Source organism: Condylura cristata, unplaced genomic scaffold (genome assembly GCF_000260355.1).
Source record: "Condylura cristata isolate star-nosed mole 26May11 unplaced genomic scaffold, ConCri1.0 scaffold00007, whole genome shotgun sequence".
In the NCBI taxonomy this organism is placed as follows: Eukaryota; Metazoa; Chordata; class Mammalia; order Eulipotyphla; family Talpidae; genus Condylura; species Condylura cristata.
The window spans coordinates 56,716,134-56,740,130 of NW_004567108.1; the positions used below are offsets into that span (position 1 = coordinate 56,716,134).

The 23,997-nt window shown below is 35.4% G+C and overlaps 1 pseudogene; it reads left to right on the top strand.

Moving 5' to 3' along the window:
* The first annotated feature begins 21,165 nt into the window (after window positions 1-21,165).
* On the top strand, window positions 21,166-21,390 carry LOC101622946 (annotated as a pseudogene).
* Window positions 21,391-23,997: the final 2,607 nt, after the last annotated feature.

Genomic DNA, 23,997 nt, shown 5'->3' on the forward strand with positions numbered 1-23,997 from the left:
GGGCAGGCGGGGATCGAACTCATACGGAAGTGGCTTTAGTTTCTCAGTGCAGTGCTTTAACCCGCTGCGCCACCAGGGAGGGCCTATAAATTTATTTTTAAAAATGGTTTTAGGTATACAGAAAAATCAAGTGGAAAGTACAGAGAATTTTTATATACCTCCACCTCCAAAGTTTCCCTATTATTAACATCCTGATTTTTGTGATATACATGTTACAATTGATGAGCCATAATTTTAATATTAATGTTATCTAAAACCTACTAGTAATATTACAATTCACTCATAGTGTTCTATACCCGATAGATATGATAAATGTATATACCATTAGAGTTCCATAACAGTTTTATTTCTCTAACAATCCTCTATGTTGATTTTTCCCTTCTGCCAGCCTGGAGCAAGTGGATCTCATTATCTCTCCATTATTAATCTTGGAATAAAGTCTAATGTTTTAACACATTGTTTTATAATTTATCTGCTTATACTATTAACTCTCAGAATTTACTTGTTTTATATTATAAATCCCTAGAGAAATGGATTTTTGAAAAGACAAAATCATTTTGAAGATTTAAAAAAAACAAAAGACATCCTATTACTGATGTCCACCCTATCATATAGTTTCACGTAAAATTCCAGGGCTTTATAAGTACTCTGAAGTCATGCAAAGAACCTCTGTCCTAAAAAGAGAATGACTTCTAGATAGTTCTTTATGCCACATGGGACAAAGGACTAAATTAATTTCTTTTAATATTAACTAAAATAAATATGCAAAAACTGAAAGTTTATACCATCCTCCTGTCTGGGGAAAACAAAAATTCTGGAAAGAAAATCTATTGGTTGTAAAGAAATATAATTCATTTTTAGAACAAGTAGTGAGCTTATTTATTCTCTAGTACCTGGGGATTTTCTACCACAGATTTACATTTTTAAGGTGACCCTAACACTCATAAATTGTAAAAAGCAGTGCTCATTTTGCACTAGTTAAAGCCATTTAAATCTGCAGTTTCTTATTTCCATTTTTTTCTCTTCACTGTTCTAATTCCTTTAACCTATTCAGTTTTTCTTTTTTAAAGATTTATTTATTTATTCATACAGAACTGGGGTACAAGCCAGAAATGCAGAGGGTGAGAGGATTCACCAGGGACAGAGTGGGGAGCAGAACAGGCAGATCGACGAAGTACACTGCTGAGGGGAGCAGCAGGCAGGCCAGGAGAGGTCTGCCACGCCATGTAGTCACCTCCGGGGCAGGCGGGGATCGAACTCATGTTGAAGTGGCCTTAGCTTCTTAGTGCTGTGCTTTAACCCGCTGCGCCACCAGGGAGGGCCCTATTCAGTTGTTTTTTTTTTAAATAAATTATTATTTCTCTAAATGTGAGAGTATGTTTCTGAAAAGAATAGTATTTACTACTAATGTACCTGAATTCATGGGAATAAAAGGACTGTAGACCTACAAGCTCCTTATATGTTAAAAGTAATTTCTGTTGTTTGTCCCACTTTGCAAGGGAGACCTCCTGGATTTCAATAAGGTTTCCCAGCTCTTGGGAAACTTGATGGGTCTGACCCCTAAGGTGAGCTTAAGGGAAGGATACCTAGAGAGCTCCTTACTAGTAAGATAGTCTTCATTCACTTCACAGTTATCCAAGACAAACTTCTTCCAAAAATGTCTTATTAAGAATTGCTGCTGTTCTAAAAAAATCATCAGAAAAAATCCCATTGTGCTTTACATTCCTCTTTTAGTCACTTGGAGAAGCCCAAGAATCTTGGGGCATCGTTATCACCTGTGTTCTAACTCCCTAAATTGAGCTCCCTAAGCCTCAAATATGTCATAATGTGACTACATTGTTTCCTGCTACCCCATATTCTGAATTCTCACCATGCTCTTACAGTTTATTATCAAATAATAAATCCTTAATATCTTTAACTTGCTCACCATTCCCTTCACACTTTTTCTTTTACTGATACATGACAATCCTTGAGGACATTATTCTCTTACTGTGACTAATAACTATTGTTATATGAGATCATATGTGTAATGGGATCTGGGGATGAGCTCCGTGTCCTTTTCTCTTTCACTGTCACAGGACCACTATAACTGTCTCCTATCTCCAAAAGATGAGATCCTCTGAAATATAGCCCTTCTTGGTAATATACAAATGTCCTTTCTCCTTAATTGAAGATTTGAGCGTCCAGATTACTTGTCATTCTTAGTGACTTCAGAACCATGTGCATGATCGCATCAATACTTCTGAGCTCAATCTCAGTTTTCTTAATGGCATTATAGTGCATGTTATATCCTACATACTGGTAGTTTTATCACCTTCAAAATACTGGGCTCAGGCATTCCACTCTTTTACCTTCTGTATTTCCCTCTGGGTGCTGTAATGGTCTTAATGGCTTAAACAACAAAAGATAATTGTTTAATCTTACAGTTCCTAAGATAAGACACACAATGGATCTTGCAGACTAAAGTCAAAGTATCAGCAGAGCAGCAACTGTAGAGAATATAGGTCTTTGCCTCTTCCAACTCCTAGAGGACACCACTTTTCTTGTCTTGACTCCTTTAAAGGCAGGGATGTATATCATCAAAACACATTCTTATTTTGATCTGTTGTCCTTATTATTAGATATTCTTTCCGACTTTGAGTCTCCTGCCTTACTTATATAGGATCCCTTGCAATTATACTGGATCCACCTAATAATCTGAGAACATCTTCCCATTTTGAGGTCTTTAATTTAGTCATATCTGCAATATACCTCTGCTATATAGAAGGTAATACAGTCATAGGTTCTATAGATGAGAATGTGGAGATATTTTCTTTACTGAATCTACTCTTTTATTTCCAGGTCACTTACCGACTCCCCTGTCGGCAGCATTTTTCAGTTACATTGGGGTCTAATCCATTTCATTGTCTATTAGCATTTTAACAGACTCACTTTTCCCCTATCCAATTTATATTCTGTGATCCTTTGCTACAATCACATCATGTAACACTCAGAAGGCTGTGTCTCCAGTAAACCCAACCAGCTCTCTGCCTACCTATTTTGTACCTGAGCAGCAAAATGTAACGGAAAAAACTCATATTTAAGAAGCGTTCTTTCTTACCTCCTCTTTAGTTTCCTTCCATGTAGAGGACCTTTAATAGGCTATCTGTTCTCTCTCTATCCACTTTGCCCTAGAGGAGATTTGACTTTATCTGTTTTAGAGGTTGAAAGGGGAAATTAATATCCTGGTAGGATCTGGCTGCCTGCAGGAATTGTGAATCCCTCCTGCTCTATTCTATGCTGCCATGAGAGCAGACTGACCCCTGGGGAGATCCTACAGTTTTAAAACCCTGACTATATGGATTGTTAGGTCTGTGTAATTTCAGACTTCAATAACAGTCAGTCCACTTACCCACAAATACCAGGCACAATTTTCAGAGTTAGTGTTATCAATAAAAAAGTTGATAGTTGGGTTCCTAATCACCTTTTTCCTCATTGAAACAAAAATTGAGAGTATTATTCATTGAATGTACCCAAAACTCTGACTATCAAATATAGTCCTTTTCACTCTCTTTTTCTGTGCCTTGCTTATATTTTCTTCATAATAACTACAAGTTCTTGATATAGTATATTTACATATCTGCTCTTTGTTCCTCTGCTAAGTGTAAACTCCACTGATAAGCTATTTATTTTATTTATTTACCCAGTGCTTAGATCACATTGTATATTTATTGAAAAGTAGCCGAGGAAATGTGGTAATACTTTTGGTATTATCTGAAGAGTTACCCTATTTACTTGATTATTTGTTTTCAGTCTTATTGATTTGTTAACAGTTGACATAATTATATATTTTTTTGAAAAATGTGTTTATTTTTACATCATTTTGTACATTTTTTTTTCATCTCAATTGTAATCCCTGTGGGTTTCCCATCACCAAGTCACCCATGTGCCATCACCATAGTCCAGTGCACTTCCATCCCCACCCTGCGTTTTTTGATCCCATTCCCCATTCAACCCCCACAAAATGTCTCTGGTATATGGCTGTTCATTATTCTTATTATTTTCTCGCCTGGTTCATTATACTCTTGCTATGAGCACGAGCAAAACCATTTGGTATTTTTCTTTTTCTTTCTGGCTTATCTCACTAAGCATGATCTTTTCCAGCTCCATCCAAGTTGCTGCAAAGGACATGTATTTCTTTCTTTCTTTCTTTCTTTTTTTTTTTTTTGGTTGCTGAGTAACACTCCAATGTATCTATGTACCACATCTTTTTAATCCAGTCATCTACTTTTGGGCATTTGGGATACTTCCATGTTTTTCCAATTGTAAATAAAGCAGCAATGAACATGGGGGTGCAGGTATCTTTTTCAATCAGTGTTTTTGTGTCTTTTGGGTAGATACCTAGGAGTGGGATTACTGGGTTGTAGGGAAGCTCCATGTCAAGCAGCTTGAGGCCCCTCCAAACAATTTTCCATAAGCTGTACTAGTTTGCATTCCATCAGCAATGCAGGAAAGTTCCTTTTTCTCCACATCCTCGCCAATATTTGTTGTTGCTAGTTGTTAGAAGATGTGCCGTTCTTACTGGGGTGATGTGGTGTCTCGTTTGTGGTTTTAATTTGCATCTCCCTTATTATGAGTGATGTTGAACATTTTTTCATATGCTTGTTGGCCATCTATAGTTCCTCTTTGGAGAAGTGTCTTTTTAGCTCTTCTGCCCATTTTTTTTGATGGGTTTGTTTATTTTTATTGAGTTTCATCAGTTCTACATATATTTTTGTGATCAGTCCTTTATCACTGGCTTTATGTGAGAAAATGTTTTCCCAATTAGTGGGCTGTCTGTTTGTTTTTTGTAATGTCTCTTTTGTTGTACAGAAGCTCTTTAACTTGATCGAGTCCCATCTATTTATCCTTGCCTTCACTATCTATCTTTAAAGATGTCGCTGAAGTGTATGTCGTGTAGTGTTTGGCCCATCTTTTCTTCCAGGTATTTTATGGTTTCCATTCTTATGTTTAGGTCTTTAATCCACTTGGAGTTGATTTTTGTGTATGGTGAGAGGTAGTGATCTAGTTTCATTTTTCTTGCATGTAACTTCCCAGTTTTCCCAGCACCATCTGCTGAACAAATTTTCTTTGTTCCATTGTATCTTCTTTGTTCCTTGGTCAAAAATTAGCTGTCCATAAACTTGTGGGTTTACATCTGGATTTTCTATTCAAATCCACTGATCTGTATGTCTATTCTTATTCCAGTACCATGCAGTTTTTATTATTATGGCTTTGTAGTATAGCTGGAAGTTTGGGTTGTAATGCCTCCATTCTGTTTTTTCTTAGACATGAGAGTTTTGGCTATTTGAGGTCTTTTGTTGTTCAATATGAATCTCATCAATTTTTTTTTTTATTTCTTTGAAGAATGTCAGTGAGATTTTTATGGGGATGACATTAAATCTGTATATTGCTTTTGGCAGGATGGCCATTTTGATGATGTTAATTCTCCTGATCCATGAGCAGGAGATGTCTTTCCATTTTATGGTTTCTTTTTGTTATTTCTTTTAACAGTGTTCTGTAATTTTCTTTGTAAAGGTCTTTTACCTCTTTTGTTAGGTTGACTCTCAGGTATTTGATTCTTTTTGTTTTAATTGAAAAGGGGATGGAGTTTTTAAATTTCTGCTTCTTCTGATTGGTTGTTTGTGTATAGGAAAGCCTCTGACTTTTGTGTGTTGATTTTATGTCCTGCTACCTTGCTAAACTGGTGGATGGTTTTGATTAGTTCCTCTGTGAAGTCTTTAGGGTTTTCCATGTAACTTAACATATCGTCTGCAAATAAGTATATTTTTACTTCTTTTTTTCCTATTTGGATTCCTTGTATGCCTTTTTCCTGTCTTATTGCTCTGGCTAGAACTTCCAATGTTATGTTGAAGAGCAGTGGCAATAGTGGACACCCTTGTCTTGTTCCTGATCTCAAAGGAAAGGCTTTCAGCTTTTCTCCATTGAGGATAATATTGGCTGTGGGCTTATCACAGATGGCTTTTATCATGTTGAGGTTTGTTCCTTTTATTCCGAGGATTTCAAGGGCCTTAAACATAAATGAGTGTTGAACTTTGTCGAAAGCCTTCTCCGCATCTATTGATATGATTATGTGGTTTTTATTCTTCTGTCGGTTGATGTGATGGATTACATTAATTGATTTTCTGATGTTGAACCCTCCTTGTGCTCCTGGGATAAGGCCCACTTTGTCATGGTGAGTTATTCTTTTAGTGCATTGTTGGATTCTTTTAGCTAAGATTTTGTTGAGGATTTTTGCATTGGTGTTCATTAGGGAGATTGGTCTAAAGTTTTCTTTTTTGTGTGTTTTCTTTGTTAGGGTTTGGTATTAGTGTGATGTGGGCTTCATAGAATGTCTGTGGTAGTTTTCCTTCTATTTCAGTTTTTTGGATGACTCTGTGTAGAATAGTTCTTTTCTGAATGTTTGTTAAAATTCACTTGTAAATCCATCTTTTCCTGGACTTTTATTTTTGGGGAGGGTTTTGATTAATTCTTCTATTTCCTTGCTTGTAATTGGCCTGTTTAGTTGTTCTATTTCTTCTTTACCTAGCTTTGGATGGTTGCAGGGTTGTAGGAATTTGTCCATTTCTGTTAAATTGTCCAATTTGTTTGCATATAGTTGCTCATAGTATTCTCTGATTATTCTTTTGATTTCTTCTGGGTCTGTTATAATTTCTCCTCTTTTGTTTATGATTCTGCTTATTTGTGTTTTCTCTTGTTCTCTTGTTTTTTTTCTTTGGGAGCCTGGCTAGTGGCCTGTCTATCTTGTTTATTTTTTCAAAAAAACAACTTTTGGTTTCATTGATTTTTTTGGATTGTTTTCCTAACTTCCATTTCATTTATTTTTGATTTGACTTTTATTATTTCTTGTCTTCTGCTGGCTTTTGGGTTATTTTGTTGTTCTTTCCAGTTCTTTTGTTGTTCTTTCCAGTTCTTTAAGGTGGGACATTGTTTCTTTGAGTTATTTCTTGTTTCTTTATGTGAGCTTGTATTGCTATATATTTTTCTCTTATAACTGCTTTTAATGTGTCCCAGATGTTTTGGAGATTTGTGTCATCATTGTCATTCTTCTCCAAATATTTTCTAGTTTCTTCTTTGATCTCCTCATTGATCTAACAGTCTTCCAGTAGTGTGGGTTTTAGTCTCCACGTGGTAAGTGGGTTTCTTGCCTTCTTCATATGATTTATTTCTAGTTTGATTCCTTCATGGTCAGAGAAAATAGTCGGTATGATTTTGATCTTAGTGTATCTATTGATGTTTAACTTGTGACCCAGTATGTGGTCATTTCTAGAGAATGGATCCATGTGGATTTGAGAAAAATGTATACTCAAATTTTCTGGGGTGCAGTTTTCCATAGATATCCGCTAGACCCATATTGTCCAGGTCCTTGTTCAAAGCATTAGTGTCTTTACTTAATTTTTGTCTTGTTGTTCTGTCCACTGTTGAGAGTGGTATGTTGAAGTCTCCTGCTATGTTTGTATTCTCTCTGATATACATTTTCATGGATGACAGTAGTTTCCTAATATACTTTGGTGCTCCTTCATTTGGTACATATATGTTGATGATTGCTATTTCTTCTTGTTGTATTGTCCCCTTAACCATAATGTAGTGGCCTTCTGTATCTCTTTTAAACTTTTTTATTTTGAAGTCTATTTGATCTGATATAAGTATAGCAGTTTTCCTGACTTCTTTTTTGGTCCATTTGCTTGTAGGATTGTTTTCCATCCTTTTATTTTCAGTCCGTTTTTATCTTTTATAGTTAGATGTGTTTCCTGCAGACAGCAGAATGATGGTTTCTGTTTTTTAATCCATCCTGCAACTCTGTGTCTTTTTACTAATGAGTTTAAGCCGTTTACATTTAGAGATAATATTGATATACTAGCACCTGCATTTGTCATTATGGTCCTTCTGTATTTTTATTCCTTGTTTTGAACTGTTCTTGTTCATTCTTCTGTTGGATTTGGTTTGAGGACTTCTTGTAGTAGTTTTTGGAGTGGGGTTTTAGTCATGACAAAATTGTGGACTTTCTGTTTGTCTCAGAATGTCCTTATTCTCTCTGACATAACTATAATTTTAGGAGTGCCATTTTCATCCTTTTTTCTGGTATATACCTCTCCCACCCTCCACCAACTTTCTAGTATCAGAATCCTGTCACTTCCCCTCCTCTGTTCTCCATACCCTCTGGTCACAAGTATATTTTTCATAGAGTCTAAGAATTACTGTTATTTTTCCAACTTGTTTTCTTTGTTTATTTATATTCCTCAGTTGAGATCATCCAGCAACTATTTTTCACTTTCTTACTTATTTCATTTAGCATAATCAACTCATGATCCACTTTATATCAAAAGGTATTATGTCATAAGATTCATTTATAATACCTGTACTTTTTTTTTTTAAGATTTATTTATTTGTGCATACAGAACTGGGGTACAGGCCAGAGGCTCAGGGGCGGTAAGAGGCTTCACCAGAGACAGAGAGGGGAACAGAACAGGCAGATCGATGAAGTACACTGCTGAGGGGAGCAGCGGGCAGGTCAGGAGAGGCCTGCCACGCCATGTGGTCACCTCCGGGGCAGGCGGGAATCGAACTCATGCGGAAGCGGCTTAAGCTTCTCAGTGCTGTGCTTTAACCCGCTGCGCCACCAGGGAGGGCCATAAAATACCTGTACTTTTATTTTGCTGATCATTATGCCAAATATCAATGATCCAACTTTGTTCATTGATTTGGTGATTAAACATGGTGACAGTGATAAGGGACAGTTCATATATTTAAAAAAATTAAAATGTTAAAAAATTTTGGAATTAAAATATGGTCTGAATACTATAAATATTAAGTAATAACTTTTTTGATAACATATCAAATAAAGATAAATGTTTGCTATACATCAAATATATGTCCAATCATGTCTACTTCAACATAGGGACACTTTTTCCTTCTTTCAGTCAGAAGAGTAAAATAATAATTTGTATGTTAACATGCAAACAATAAAGCAGAGTGGTTAAAGAAACCATAAACTAAAGAAAAGGACAATATTTCATCTTTGTAGTATGTTACAGCAAATCAAATGAATTTTTTTTTTTTTTGAAAAACATCTTTCAAATCCTTTCTAAGTTCAAGTGGATTGAAAAGGTAAAAAACATCATGAGATAGTGTCATTTGAAAGCAGTGATGAAATTTGGTTCCTTTACAGAGAAAGTCAGTATTTTTCACTTGAGCTTGATATCTCTGCCAGTTCCAAAGGTGGTGACTGGAATCATACCTAGTTGCTGTTTTTCATGTCATATGCTCATGATTCAAGTTATCTTCATCGATCATAATACTAGGACTTGTGTTAGAACTCTTAGAACAAAGTGCTTCTAGTTAGGGGTTGGTTAATTTGGTAGAGTATAACACTATAGATGACATGACCATTTTGCTGGATGCAGCCAACTCACTAACCTGTGGGTGCTTCAAGTTAAGTCTCAAGGGTAACACTTTGAGGGCTTGAGTCCAATCATGGGGCAGGAGCTAACCATCTATGGTACTGCAGACCTCCTCTGTCTTCCCACTGCTTCAGTAAATCTCACTGTTCTGCGCCTCACTATGTTCCAAGTGTATCTTCTCACCCCTAACATTTCTAAAACTATGCATAGATAAATCTTAAAAAAAAAAGTTTTACAATTTTTTTTCTGAAATTGAATATCCAAATCAAAATTGCTATTGACAAAGATACCAATTATCAAAATGTCATTTAATAACATAATGATTATTATAATTTATAGTTGGTGAAATGCTTTTTAAAGTTTTTGAAGAATCTTAGTTTTTATTTTCCTTATACAAACATGTAGAGCGGTGAAGTCTAAGGATCATAGGGTAATTTTTTAAATTAATGTGTATTTTTATATGGAGAAAATGGTATTTCATCACCAGTAATCATTATGCTTTCCTGTGAATTCATTCAATTCTGTTTGCTTCTGTTGATGTTGCATCATCAGCATTTTACATTGTTAAGATTCCTCTGACAATATCCACGTGGCATTTAGAGTTTAGTTTCTTTCTAAAAGGTGGTAGGGAATTTAGCATTTGGTATGATAACTGTTCTTGTTTTGCAATTCATTATGTTTTTTTGTTTATGACTTTTAAATTTTTAGCCAATTTCAAGTTTAAAATTGAAAATTTTTGTATATTTTGGTTTATATATATATCAGAAAATGCATAGTAATCATACTATACGTTGCAATAATAATAGTGATTGCTATGGTCATCCTAATTTCCCAAACTCTAATTTGAATAATTTTATCATGTCTACTCATACTTCTGAATAAATTACCTCCAAGTAAATTTATATTTCATTTCTTTTGGATGGTTTTTATATAATGTTCACTCTAATTTTAGGCATTTTTAGCTTTATTGTACCAATTCCACTGATGGCAGATCAGCTTACTTTATTTCTAGAAATTGCTTATAAAATTGCAGCAAAGAAATTGTCATTAGATAAATTTATTTCCACAGAACTGACTTGGGAAAAAAAGATTTTTGGTGAAGTGACCTAAAATCCTCTTTTTACCTTTCTAAAAGTGAAGAGAATATTGCTAAAAATGAATTTAGTACAGAACTGAGAGAGACAGATTACTGACAAGATCATTTAAACACCTGGATCCTACTGTGCTTAAAGATAGAGGTTGGAGATTGGGTTCCCAGGGTTGCAAACTGTAAGCAAGAGATTAGCATGTACAAAGGATATTGGGATCAATACCAGTGGGAGAGAAGTAATGGAAGCTGCGTGGACAGAGGGAGAATTTGGGCTGTTGTGAGATAGCCTCAAAAGGAATTTTAGACATTGTCACCTTTTCCTGTAACAGAGGAGCTAGCTCCATTCCAAGTATGACAATACCAGGAAAGACTTAAGAGACTTTGCTCTGGTGATTGTCCATGACTTATATTTTGGGATCTCTCTCCATGGATGAGGGAATGTGTTGGACAAGACCATAGTGATGATACTACCTCTGAAACCCCCATATTTCCCTTTCCATGATTCATTGTACTTTTCCATAGCAAATTTTCTTGTTCTTCTTGAACATTCTCATCAAACTTGCATGTTGTATTTACTTGCCTTTGTTCTTCCTTGCTCCAAATTGAATGTTTGCCTACCCCAAACTCATATGTTAAATCTTTCTTCTAAATTTCATGGATTTTAAAGTAAGGCCTTAGGAGGATGGAGCCCTCAGGAGAGTCTCAGTTCCTTGCCCATCTGAGAACATACTAGTTTGAGAACCAGGAAGCAGATCTTAACCAGACACTAAATCTGCTGGCACCTGATCTTGAACTTTCCATGCACCAAATCTGTGAGAAATAAATGTTTATTTTTGGAAGCCCCTAGTCTGTGATGTTTTTGGTAGTGCAGCCTGCATGATAAGATGTACTTGTCTTATATTGTTTGCTCTATCTTCCTGGCTTCCTCAACCCTTTTCTAGAAAGAAAATTTTACCTTTAAAATATTAATTCTCTTCTTTAGCTTTCTCCCATGCCATTAGTGGAGAATTAACTGGAATTAGTCACTGTGCATCTATATCTTCTCATACATAGTTGTAAAATTTTATTATACTTTTCACATTTTATTGTTTAAATTCCATTCTCTCCTGATAGAATGTGAACTTTTCAATGAAAAAACATGTTCTTTTTTCTTTTTTTTTTCCCCATCTTTCCATTTCTAGCACAGAGCTTGGAATATTATAAACATGATTAAATGTTTGATCAATTAAAGGTATGAAATTACTCCCTATTCTGTTTTAATTAATTTTACTTATAACTATGTATTTATATAAAACAATATCAAACAGTACCTATGTGCCATTTCTTACCAAAGCAGTTATTTTACGTGCTTAGTGTTAATTTAAAGGAATATTTAAATATTTGTATTATGTGTTTTCAGTTTCTAAATTGCTTTGAAATAACCAACAGATGACTCAGAAAATGAAACCTTGCTTGGAGAACTACTAATATCTGGTCTTGAGAGCTTTGGCCGTTTGATACTTAGTGGAAGCTTGTCAACTTTTCATTAAATGTTGTCTGATTTTTTTTTTAAGGTTTATTTATTTATGCATACAGAACTGGGGTACAGGCCAGAGGAGCATGTGTGGTGAGAGGATTAGCCAGAGATAGTGTGGGGAGCAGAACAGGCAGATCGACTAAGTACACTGCTCTCAGGAGAGGTCTGCAGCACCATAAGGATCACCGCTGGGAGGGATGGAACTCCTGCTGAAGTGGCTTTAGCGTCTTAGTGCTGTGATTTAACCCACTGCGCCACCAGGAGGGCCCATCCATGAAATCTTTTTAAAGGTGAAAACTTGTGCAACAACTAGGCATTTTTTTTTTAAAGGAGCGCCTTTCTTCTATAAAGCATCTGATCTTTTGTTGTCTTAAGTCTGCAGATAGAGCTATTGTTGGTTAGAGTAATATCATATGTGAAGGTAACCTGAGATTTTAGCATCAGATGCATGTGAAGACATGTATTATTTCCTCTAATTTTAACAGATACATTTTTCCTTGCCTTTTAAACAAAAAGACAGGAAGGAACTATTTGATGATTCAAATTAAAAGGGAAAAGCACTAGTGCATATTATATTTTGACAGGAAGGGACAGAAGGATAGATATACCTTTCATATTTCCCAAGATGATAATTGTGTTAACTTTATGTTGAACTGGGAGACATTAGTAGAATACATTTAAAAGGAATACATTGTTATTAATGTTGATTACACATTTTCTATGTTAATTTTTGGAAGCAATCCAAAACAATTACATTTTTGACCAAGAATAGAACTGAGAATTATGCCACTGTCACTAGTATCTAAAAGAATGTGTAAATTGGAGTATATCTGTGTTTTTGAGTCTTAAGCAGTTTATCATTGATACATATTGGAAGCAACATAGTATTCACTCATCTTAAAATAAAAATCTATGTCATAACAAACTTTCTTTTCCATCCCAGTTTATTCAGACTGTTTATAGCAAAAGTCTTTGAAAGAGTTATCTGTACCTCCAGTTCTCAGTTTCTTTCTGTATGTTTCTTATAGTCACCCTTCAGGCTTTTGCCATTCCATATCCCACCAAAATTACTCTCATCAAGGTCAACAAAGACCCTCAGGCTGCTAAATCCAATTCTCAATCCTCTTCTCACTTAACCTATTAGCAGCACTTACACAGTTGTTAATTTCTTTTTCTTAAAAACTCTTTTCTTAGCTCCCAGTACATTACACTGGGTTTCTCTGGTGGCTTTCTTTGTATGTTACTACTATGTTTTATGACTCTTCTATTTTTTGTTTTGTGTTATTTTACTTTACCCAAGGCTTAGACCTTGGAACTCTTATCTCCCTCTCCTTAACAATATTGGTGATCTCATCTGTCCCATGGTTTCAATCTCATTCATATGTTGAGAATTGCCATATTTATATTTTTAACTCAGATCTATGCCTTGATTTCTGAATCATTGATCCAGATGATCATTTGACATCTCAGTTTAGATGTCTAATAGATATTTAAGTTTGCATGTGCAAAAATAAGAGTTCTACTCAAATTTTGCTCCACTCAGTCTTCCCCCACCCCCCATCAGTTAATGGTGAATCCGTTAAGTTGCTTTGACCCTCAACACTGGAGTCATCGTTGACTCTTTTCATTCTCTCACAGATTATATGCAATATGCCAAGAGTATATATTGGCTCTACCTTTCAAATAAATTGAGAATTTTAACTAAAGCAATCATTAACTTGTTTAATTTGTTAAATTTATTTGATAGTATTTTGGTAGTAATATGAACATGATTTTAATTTTCCCTTAAGTTTATGAGGATATGTATTTATGTTTTCAAAGAGTAGGTTGTTATTTGTTTGTTTTTTTTACATTAAATTTTAATTAATGATGTAATATTAGAATACTTCATTAAATATTACCACCTTGGTGCACTCACCACCAAAGTCCCTTGTGTTCTTTCCTTCTTTGTTCTTACACTGCTCCCATCCCCTCCTTCTTCTGGATGCTCAGTTCTATAGTTGGCCTTCAAGGTTTAGTTTTTAAGCGTGTCTTTATCTAACACTTAGTTTGTTTTCTCTGTAGTTCACATATTAGTTGCACCTTCTGACTGACTTGAGTGACTATTATACCATTCAGCTCCATCCTTGTTGCCATAAATCATGAGTTTATCTTTTGTAATTGTTAGTAATGTTCCTTTGGGTATTGGGTATATATATATGTATATTGTAGCTTCTTGATTCACTCATGTTTTGGAGCACTTAGGTTATTTTTATAGTTTGGCTTTGGTAAGTACTGCTGCAATAAACCTGGGAGTGCAAGTTTCCTTTTGAGTTAGTGTTTTGGGAGTAGATGCCTATGAATGGGATTACAGGATGTATTAATATTTTGAGGCACCTACATACTGCTTCCTGGACCATTCACTTTCCCACAAGCAGTATGTAAGTGTTCCCTTTTTCCCACATTTTGTGACAAATACCATTGGGATCTTCATTGTATAATGCTTCAGGTAGAATGAGCTTATTGACAATACTGAGTCTTCTGATCCATGAGTCTAAAATATCTTTCCATCTTCTTTGGTTTCAATTTCATTCAATAACATTTTATAAGTTTCAGTGTATAGATCCTTCACTTGGTTAAATTAATTTCCAGGTATTTTACTCTCTCTGCCATGATAGTGAATGGTATTGTTTTGATTCTTTTTGGGTTTTTTCACTACTTAATTGTGAATAGAAACACAACATATTCTATCTACATCTATATACCTTTCTGTTTGTCTATCTATCTATCTATCTATCTATCTATCTATCTATCTATCTATCTATCTATCTATCTATCTATCTATCATCTATCTCTATAATTATATATCTATGTAGATTTTTGTAGCCTGTAACTTTACTACACTCATTTATAGTCATTAGCAGCTTTTTAGGGGAAGCTGTAGGGTTTTTCTCTAGCATGTCATCTGCATGTAGTGACAGTTTTACTTGTTCCATTCCAATCCAAATAACTTTTATTCCTTTTTCTGCCTTATTTCTCACATCAGTACTTCCAGTATTATGTTACATAATAATAATGAGAATGGGTATTCTTGTCTTTTTGCTGATCTTAAAGGAAAACACTTTAGTTTTCCCTAATAATTATGATGTTTGCTATGGTTTTGTCACATATAACCTTTATTATTTTTCAGTATGTTCTTTCTCTGTCCATTTTATTGAGAATTTTTGCCATAGTGGATGCTATAATTTAGCTAATATATCTCTGCATTGAGATGATTATATGATTGTTACCTTTCATATCGTTAGGGTGATGAATCACATTTTGTATTTGTATATTTTGAAACATTCTTGCAACCCTTGTATAGATTTATTAGTCATGGTGTCTGATCTTTTTAATGTATTGCTCAATTCAATTTGCTAAGATTTTGTTCAGGCTTTTCCTTCCATATTAATCAGAGAATTTATGTATACTTTTACTTTTTTATGCTGATCTTGTTTGGTTTTGGTAATACCATTATGGTGATTTAATTAAAAAATAGCCTTTTTCAATATTTTGGAAAAGTTTTGAGAAAGATGTGAATTACTGCTTCTTTGAATATTTGATGGAACTCAACAGTGAGACCATCTGGTACTGGGCATTTGCTTTTGATTACTGCTTCAACTTCTTGTGACATACCTGCCAGATTTTCTATTTTTTCAGTGGTAGGGCATCATACAATTCAAGGAATTTATTAATTGCTCTAAATTGTCTACCTTGCTGGCATTATGATGTTCACAAAGTCTCTTTATGACCTTTTGCATCTATTGTAATGTCTCTTCTTACATTTCTGTCTTTAAATCTTCTCTTTTTTTTCTTAATAAATCATCCTGCAATTTGTCAGTTTTTATTTTTTAAAAAATGTTGGTTTTATTGATTTTCTTTGTATTGCTTTCTATTTCATTTATTTCTGATGTGATTTTATTATTTCTCTCCTTCCACAGATTTAGAGCTCTTCTGTTGTTGTTGTTATTGTTCCTTTAGATGTAAAATTTTTCTTGTCTGAAAAGCTCTTGATCTCTCTTTCAAATCTGAATGACAGTCTAATTGGGTATAGAATACTTTTTAAGGTTATTTTTTTCTTGGAATATGCCATACCACTTTTATATGTCCTACAAGTTTTCTGCTAGGAAGCCTATTGATAGTCTTATGGGCTTTTCCTTATATGTGACACACTATTGTTCTCTTTCTGCCTTTATGTCTTTATGTTTATTTTTTAAATTTTAATTATATGTGTCTTAGTGTAGATCTCTTTGGCTTTCTTTTAGCTATTTTCTAAAGATTTATTTTTATTTATTTATACATACAAAAATGGGTATAGGACAGAGGTGGAGGTTTGAGGGATTCACCCTAGAGAGTGGGGAGCAGAGCAAGCAGATATACTGAAATATAATGCTGAGGGGATCAGTGGGAGAGAGATAAGTAATTTTCTGTACCATATGGTCAGCTCCCTGGCTGGGAATCAAACTCATGCTGGTAATAGCTTGATATCACTGACTTTACCCCTGACTTTTCCAACAGAGAGGCCCCTAGGTTCCTTTTATTTGGAACTCTGTGGGTTGCTTGTCCTTGTATGTATGTCTTGTACAGATTAGGGAAGTTTTCCTCATATAACATTTTCTGACCATCTTTCTCTCTTCTTGTAGGATCCCTATAATGCGAGTAGTGTTTCTCTTGATGTTAACACAGATCTTAGTGTATCTTCATTTTTTCAAACTCTCTTTTTTATTTTGCTGGTCTGTCTGGGTGATTTCTTTTGTTTTGTCTTCCAATTTAGTTATTTGTTCTTTTGGTTTTTCCAGTATTCTGTTGGACCCCTCGTTTATCTTTTCTATTATTGTATTCCTTATCTCCATGACTTTTTTAATGGTCTTTAATTTTTCTAGCTAATTCATTCTTCTGATATCTGAGCATCTTTATAACCATAAATTTAAATTTACCTCTGTACTTTGTTTATTTTTGGGCTTTTTTCTGTTTTTTTTTTTTTTTTTTTTGCCCCACAGGCAAATCTTATATGTGGGGCATTTTCTTCTGTTTTCCCATCTTTCCTGGTTATTTTATTTAATTCTATCTTGTAGGCAGTGCTACTACCTTTTTAGCACCGAAAGTTTAGTATTATGCTGGTGATGTTACACAATAAAGAATTGTCTTCCTGGATCCCTAAGTTAGTTGTTCAAGGTTCTTCTCCTTTAGGGCTGTAACCACTTATCTGCTATGTCAGGAAGCCTTGTAGACTGGACTGTCATTCTTTCCAGGCAGCAGCAATCTGAATTTGTCTGCCAGGCAGTGGCAGTCTGGATTTGTCTCAGCCCAGTGGGTGGTGCTGTGGGTCCAGCCATGTATGACTGATATATTTACTATATGACATGGGATAGTATGTCTCAACTCTCTGCCATGTTGGTGTTCACTGGCCCAGCAGTAGTGTCAGTACCAACCACAGCCTATAATATCAAGAATATAGCTAACTGCTGAAAGTGTGGCTTTCAATAATCTAGCTAGGATTCACAAAGTGCACTGTGGTATCTGATTTGCTAGAGGTAGTATCTGCAGTAAGTATATATGTAGTTCTTTCTGTCTAGGACTTTGTGAGTGTGGTTAAGGCTGAAAAATGTGTCATGAGTGTGTGGCTGGCATTATGAGCCTGTCTTGGGATGTCTTAAGTGAGGCCCTGTTGCAAGGGAACTAGGAACCTCATTGTAGATCTTGCGGGCAATGGAGAGCTAATGAGCACAAAAGGCTTTGCAGGAGTGTGGGTTAGGAGCCACTCTGTAGTGTAGTTTCTGATGAAGTACACTGGAGCCAGAGGACCCAGAGGATAGATCTGATAGCCTGTAGGCTACCAAGGAATCTCAGCTATTTGCAAGGTCTGATGGTGAGTTGTTTATGTTTTGGGAGATCCTGGCATACTGCTATCTGACTGGCTTGCTGGAAGGCAGATGGTAGATAGCAGGGCCTTGCCTATTTGTGTCCCAGTGATGGGCTCTCTTGCTCTCCTCTTCCCTAGCTAAACTGGCTGCTTCGTTGGAATGGGTAGAGCTTTCTTCAGTGATTCACCCTCATAGCATGGACTGTGATTTCCAAAATGATGCCCGCCTTTGCTGTTATTGGAAAAAAATTTAGAGAATGCCAAGATGATGCCTGCTGGTGATTCCAACCATAGGTATGGCCTATTATTCCTTGCCTTCCAAGCCAGTGCTGCAAAGGTGATATCTAGGTTTTTTTTTTTTTTTAATCTTTGGTTTTAGTGCTTAATCCCAGGGCAAGTAAGTCTTACAGGCCTTACAAGGGCTGTTTGTCAGTGTCTATTTTTTCCTTGGTGCTCCAGTGTTCATTTCTCTCTTTGCCTCAATGTGGGACTTCTAGGAGTTTGCAGGTTGTGATGGAATTGTAATCAAACCATTTTTAACCTTTTCATATTGATTTTTTTTTTTTACTTTGTAATATGCATTGAAGATCCTTCAATGTCTTTTCATGGCCTTTTAGTGCATTTCTTCATTAGTGGTGAATACTGCTTTGTTTGTATGTAGCACTGGAAATTTTTCCATTCCATTCACTTACTGAAAGGCATCTTGGTTGCTTTCAAATTTTGGCAACTATGAAGAAAGCTGTTATAAATGTCTATGTATAGGTTTTTATATAGTTATTAATTTTAAACTTTTATTCTAGTAAACATCAAGGAGTGTGATTATTGAATCCTCTGCTAAGAGTATGTCTAATTTTATAATGGCTAAATTGTCTTCAAATTGTTTGTACCTGTTTGCATTCCTAGCATCAATTAGTAAGAGTCTCTGTTCCTGTTGCTCCACATCTTCATTAGCATTTTGTATTGCAGTGTTCTGGATATAGCCATTATAATTTTTAATGATTTTATTAGAATATAACCATTCCCAGTTTTTTACATATTGTCTATCAATGTTTTTGTATTACCAATGACAGAATTTAGTAATTGCGACAAAGACTTTATGGCCGGCAAAACCTAAAATATCTATGATCTGGCTCTTGACTACAGAGTTATCAAACTTCACACTGCAGAGTTGTGTCACAATGTCTCATTTAGGCATAGCTGTTTTTCACATCAAACTGATATTCAAAAAATTCCTATTTTCTGTGACCCTACTAAAATTCTATCAGTATTTCAAGATTTATCAGATACATTAATTTTAAATAGCTATTATGGGCTTAATGTTAAAACTATAATGTTTTGTTTTGATTTCTAGGCACATATCTTCCTAGAAGCCAACTTTCACTTTCAAAATCAAACACCTTACAATATAAATTCAAGAAACTTATTTATTTTGGAAGTATGTATTTTGTATATAGAACACTCTTTTGGCATTATCTGTTGTATTCCTCTCCTTTTCTAACAAGCAATTATTCCTCTTTTCCCTTGTTGACCCTAGTTTCACCTGTTTACCCTCCCTCATAGCAATTTAAAATAGTGCCAAGGAAAGTTGCTTGTCCCTGTCTTGAATCTGTCAAGCTGTTAACTAGTTTCTTCTCAGGTGTCTGCTAAAGATGAATCAGACTTTCAACAAATGTGTTCCAGGGACTATTTGGCTAGTTTTTTTTTTTATCATCATTTTCAGCCACAAGAGGGTCCTGACCAAAAGGAGTTGATATTTTTGCTCTTTGTACCATAAATACTATTTTGTTAAATTGCTATGATCACATGTATTAGTAACTTCACATTTATTTGGCACAGGCAACACGGACCACAGAATAATTTATGATCTAAATGTGGCTCATAATAGCAGATTTGCTGCTGGTGCTCAGAAATTAATTCAGAAATCACTGTCTGTAGCATAATGATTTACCATTGTTTTTAAACCCATGTTATGGAACCTAAGAGTATTAATTAAGAATAATGGCATGACGCCAGACAGAATCTGGTAATGTTTTATAGTGCAGTAAAACAACCAGTTATAATCTGAATTTGGTAAATACTTGTAGTTTTTCATATCAAGTTGTAAGTGACCCTACTTAATATTTTCTGATGAGTTATACCAACACCACTTACTAGTCTAGAATTTAGATAGTCTAAAATAGATGCTTATATCCTGTCCACTTTTTTTTTTCTAGAGGTGAATTGTGTGCCTTTCTTTTTTTTTTTTTAATATTTATTTATGCATACAGAACAGGGGTACAGGCCAGAGGTGCAGGGCTGGTGAGAGGCTTCACCAGAGACAGAGCAGAAGCAGAAAGGCAGATTAACGAAGTACACTGCTGAGGGGAGCAGGCGAGACAACAGGCGAGACAAGAGAGGTCTGCTGCGCCATGTGGATCACCTCTGGAGCAGGGATCAAAACCCTCAACTGAAGCAGTTGCCGCTAGCCTCAGTGCTGCGTCCTAACCCATTATGCCACCAGAGAAGGCCTATCCTGTCCACGTTTTATGAATTTTTGAAATTGATAAGAATATTTCACCATGTGAAATGCAATTGAATGTATTTAAAATTGAAGAATTAAAAAGGGGGATGTTATAAATCATAGTAAGTAGTGACTTTTTAGTTTTTCATTTATTAACTTATAAACAAGCCTCCATTTGTTTTTATATCTATGGCTGAAAAAAGATGTTCATCTAATGTTTGACAATGGAAACCTAATAAGCAAAGAGTGACACTGGTCATAGTCAGCTCCTGGATCTGTTCCACGAGATGGAGCCTGTGTGAAGTAGACTTCACAGTCCATGAGGTAGACTGGTGAGGAGCCCATGTCTCAGTTTCTTTTTTTCTCTCTTGTAACTGCCAATCCTCAGCTACTTCGAACTGCGATTAAATACAGGTTTCTCTCAGGAACCCTTGGTGAGTCGAAAGCTTCTCCTCCACATACTGTAACTGCTCTGTTGGACTTTTTCTCTTTTTTTTCTACAAATCCATTTTATTTATCCAGACTGGTGATTTTTAAAAGTTGAACTGAGTTAAAAAATATAAGTGAACAAATGAAAACAGATCAGAGTGATGAACTGAAGATATGAGGGGTATTTTAAAAAATATGGTCCGCCTCAGATATTGTATATTTCTGAAGGACTGAACTCAGAATATTTCTCTCTAAACATATGTAGTACTGGGCCAGGTAGTGACCTGACAAGATCAAAGCTGCAGGAGAATGGATATTGAAGCACAGAGAGATGGAAGGATGTTGGATTTGATTGATGATGCTTGGTAAGAAGACAAGCTGTCTTATGAGAATATTGCAATACCGCTGAATGAGCTTACTGAACCTGAACAGTACAGTGGTCACAGATAGAACCTGCTGAGAGAACAAGAAATGAAGTGGACAAACTTAGCCTTACCATACCTCCAGGAAAACAATCCCTCCATAGGGAACTGATGGCTGGCTCCTTTTTGTTTTTTCCTTTTAAGATTTATTTATTGATGCATACAAGAACTGGAGTGTAGGCCAAAGCTGCTGGGGGTGAGAAAATTCACCAGAGACAGTGTGGGGAGCAGAACAGGCAGATATGCTGAAATATATAGCTGAGGGCAGCAGCGGGCAAGACAGGAGAGGTCTTCTGTGTCCTGTAGATCACCTCCTTGGCCAGCTGCTGTGGCAGGGGAGAGTTTGATAGTGCTTTCTTTAACCCCTGTGCCACCACAGAGGCCCTTTTTTTTTTTTATCTTTTTATAACAGATGTAAATGGTTTCTTTCTGTTTCCTAACTTGATCTTTTAGTGATAGATCACCACTAAAAAATGTACACTTAGTTTGTGAAAATAAAATACAATGTGGAGGCCCTCCCTGGTGGCGTGGCGGGTTAAAACACTGCACTAAGAAGTTCAAGCCACTTCCGCATGAGTTCATTTCCCGCCTGCCCCAGAGGTGACCACATGGAGTGGCAGACCTCTCCTGACCCGCCCGCTGCTCCCCTCAGCAGTGTACTTCGTGGATCTGCCTGTTCTGCTCTCCACTCTGTCTCTGGTGAATCCTTTCACCACCCCTGCACCTCTGGCCTGTACCCCAGTTCTGTATGCACAAATAAATAAATCTTTAAAAAAAATACAATGTGGAAATAATCAGTAGAATGAGAAAATGCCATTTTTTAGGAATGCAAAATATTTTGCTATTTGAGCTGAAAATTCTTAATTCACTAGCTTATATTTGAATATGATTGGTTAAACATTTGTTCTTAATTCTAATTTGCTTTAATAATAGAGTTTAGTACACTGGTTATGTTTCCTGTGATATTAGTGATTGAAAGTACAAGAGGAAAAGGCAAAGAAAGAGGAAGCCAACAGGAGAATTATTAACTCTTCATGAACACCACTCTGAGAAACTGTCTGAGCATGTATGTATAAAATGTGTGTAGATGTAATGGCTATTTAGATGGACTATTCACTGACTACTGGGGTTTCTAATATTTCCCAGGATATTTTTAAGCTTTGGATATATTTATATGTTTTAGAATTATATGACAATTATATCCATGCTCCCTAAAACTTGCTGTGATACCTCTGGAAAAGATTCTTGTTTATATTGAATACTTGTTTGTTTTTATCTGGTGACAGAATTTCTTACTTTCTAGAAGCTTCTGCATGTATGACTGAGACAGCATGGAGACAGTTGTTATACATTTGTGTAAGAATTGGTATTTTATTATTCTTATTCTTGGGATTAATTGTCTTGGTTAAGTAGTTTCTTGGTTTCTTGTCTTCTATCCATATTCTGCAGGACAAGTCCCTGCTTATACATCTGATTCTCTCAAAGAGAAACTGAAAACACGGAAAGATTGAAATCTCTCTTCTCAAAAAAGAAAACAAAAGAACATAATTTTCTCTCCAAGTGGTTACCTGAGAATACCTGCTGGAAGTATGTGATGAGAACTATCATTAACATTGTACAGCACTTTCCAGTCTATGATGCCCTTTCTCTATGATCTCATTTCTCATTTGCTTTTCACAATTTCCCTACAAGGTACTATCATTTCCTGAGCTCCTTCATTTATAATTTCCTATACTTCTATCAACAGTTCTTTATCAAGAGAGATCTGTCCAAAACCGTTGGGATTCTATTTCAGAAAGCAGATCTGTAATTATGTCTATTTCCTTTTCTAATCTTTCTGATTTTTAACATGTTCTACTAGGATCAAATTATGTGAAACATTTGATGTGCTACTTTGCATATATTTATGTCTAAGTTTGATCTTTCTAGTTAGGTAGCAGTTATTAAGTGAATTAAAAGCTAATCAAAATAAAAAGGACCTATAAAATATGAGTCTTAAAAACTAGAACTTGACATTAAAATTTTCAGAGGCTTCCATTTATTCAGTATTTAATTCAATTAATTTGACAACTATTTGAAAAGTTCTCTGTGTTAAGTGATGCGAAGGTTTTTCAAATTAAGTAAAACATGATTGCTGTCCTCAAGAGCTGGCAATGTGGAATTTAGTATAAAACAAAGCAGGACCTCTCTTGACGTGGCTAAGTCTCAGCACTTCTACTGGGAAGACCCACCACAATAGCATGAGTTTGACACCTATCCAGGAATGTAATGCACATGCACAACAGACCTGTCCTGTTTTGCTCCCTGCTTTATTTAGCACTGTATTCAGGAAAACTGCCTGTTCTGCTCCCCACCAGAGTGGGGAATCTTCTCACTTCTGCATCTTTGGCATACACTAAATAAATAATTAAATAAATAAATAAATAAATCAAAACAAACAAGATAAAGAAGAATATCTTCAAAAAAAAAAAAAGGAAATGTTAACAGAATTATTACAGCTGCCATTCATATGCTAGAAAAAGAATGTACTACAGCATACCTTATGGTCAAAAGCCACTATGTAAGATACAGTATTCTTTTGCTACCTAATGAAGAAGCATGAGCTCTTTTTCTCCTTCAGTGTGTTAGCAACTAGGAGCATCTGTACTGTGGGAGAGGACCAGGATACTAAATATGAGGAAATAAAATTGTGTCCAAAGACTGTGCAGATTGCAAATGA